Source organism: Colobus angolensis, unplaced genomic scaffold (genome assembly GCF_000951035.1).
Source record: "Colobus angolensis palliatus isolate OR3802 unplaced genomic scaffold, Cang.pa_1.0 Scaffold331, whole genome shotgun sequence".
NCBI classification, from domain to species: domain Eukaryota; kingdom Metazoa; phylum Chordata; class Mammalia; order Primates; family Cercopithecidae; genus Colobus; species Colobus angolensis.
The window spans coordinates 1,945,024-1,947,095 of NW_012116611.1; the positions used below are offsets into that span (position 1 = coordinate 1,945,024).

Here is a 2,072-nt window from a genome sequence, read left to right on the forward strand (position 1 = left end):
CTCCCAACTGAAAGACACCCCTGGGTGATCTGGAGCCTCATGGGAGTGTCTAGTGGGTTTACCCCCCATGATGTGCAATGGTCCTACAGGGAACCACCAACAGAATTAGTTTTAAAAAGGCTCATCCAGAAAGTGCGTATGGGAGCTGGCCAGTCCGTGCTTTGTGCCTCCCTGGAGGTGCTTAGAGACAAAACATATAGAGGGTGGCAATGACTCAGTGGTAACATACTGTAGCCTCCCACTGGCAACCAGTACACACTTCAACCTAGTCCACACAAACCCTGGATGACAACTCAGTTCCTTCTTTTAAGAAAATAAACAGTGGAAAAGAAATTATGTAATAATGAGGAGAAAACAAGGAGAATGACCTCCTTCAGGGCACTGTGTTAGTTTTATGGCACCTCTACTTGCTAAAGTTTGTGAAAAATAGAAATATTATGGCCTTTGTGCACATTAACATTAAGGAAAAAGAGCCCTAAGGTTAATCTGTAAGCTGTAGAGTTCCTAAATTCTCTTTTCCTCTACTTCTTTATCTGCCTGCTTTAAATCTGCTGTTACTTTTCTACTGAGATAAAAATTACAGTTTGGACCCAACCTCTTTGTTTTGTTTTTGAAAGCCAGCAAATTTGTATTAATATTTCATGGCTAGAGTTCTGAAGCAAAAGTTACAGAATCTTTGTGTGTGAGTGTGTGTATGTTTGTGTGTGTATATATTTAAAAGGCCTTTATGATAGATTTCTATTTTGTGTTTAACTGGCAATTAAGCTGGTTTCGATTTCCCTCTAGCACACCAGACTTTTTCTCTTTACTTTGAGATGTAAATTTTTGTTATCAAATTTTCACCTAAGGGTTATTTTCTTCAATATGAAAATTTGTGGCTATTTAGCTGACAATTACCTAGGGTAACAAAACAGGTTATCATTTTGAAAGTGTAAAAAAAAAGGTCTTAGAACAGCCCAAGATGGCCGAATTTGATGATTGTGTGTCTGATGAGAAGGTAGGCATAGCTGCTAAATTCATCACTCATGCACCCCCAGAAGAATTTAGTGAAGTATTCAATGATATTCGGCTGCTACTTAATAATGACAGTCTCCTCAGGGGACGGGCAGCACATGCATTTGCCTAGTATAACATGGATCAATTCAAGCCTGTGAAGATAGAAGGATATGAACATCAGGTCTTAATTACGAAGCACGGTAATCTGGGCAATAGCAGATTTTTAGATCAAGAAACAAAATTTCCTTTAAATTTGATCACTTACAGAAAGAAGCAGTGACCCCCATCCAGAAGAAGTAGACAGAGGTCTGAAATCTTGGAGAGAATCCTGTGACCGTGTTTTAAGAGCCTATGTGAAAGACCATTATTCTAATGGTTTCTGTATTGTCTATGCTAAAACTATTAATGGAGAACAGACTATTACTGCACATATAGAAAGCCACCAGTTTCAGCCTAAAAACTTCTGGAATGGTCGTTGGAGATCAGAGTGGAAGTTCACCATCACACCACCTACAACCCAGGTGGTTGGAGTGCTTAAGATTCAGGTTCACTATTATGAAGTTGGCAATGTTCAGTTGGTTAGTCATAAAGATGTAGAGGATTCACTGTTTCCAATGAAGCCCAGACTGCGAAGCAGTTTATTAAAATCATAGAGAATGCAGAAAATGAGTATCAGACAGCAATTGGTGAAAACTATCAAACAGTGTCAGATACCACGCTCAAGGCCTTGTGCTTGCAGCTTCCAGTTACCTGCACCAAAATTGACTGGAACAAGATAGTCAGCTACAAGATTGGCCAAGAAGTGCAGAATGCTTAAAGGCTGAATGTAGGATTCTTCAGTATGTGGAAAGACAAAGATTCAATGTGTAGTCACATATTAAATAAGTGATTTATAAACAAGAGTGGTATTTTGCTAGGGCTTTCAAAGTTAACTGGTTTTCTGGCCTCATGGAATACTGTTGAATTTATAGCACTGTCTTGATTCTTTTGTGTTCTCTGCCTTGTAGTTTTCTGTTATTGCTATGTCTATGTGTAAACCTTTTTTTTATTGTTGTTAATTCTGCCACATTTAATGT

The 2,072-nt window shown here is 38.6% G+C and overlaps 1 pseudogene; it reads left to right on the forward strand.

The window, feature by feature from the left end:
- Positions 1 to 961: 961 nt before the first annotated feature.
- Positions 962 to 1,813, forward strand: LOC105518913 (annotated as a pseudogene).
- The last annotated feature ends 259 nt before the right edge of the window (positions 1,814 to 2,072 follow it).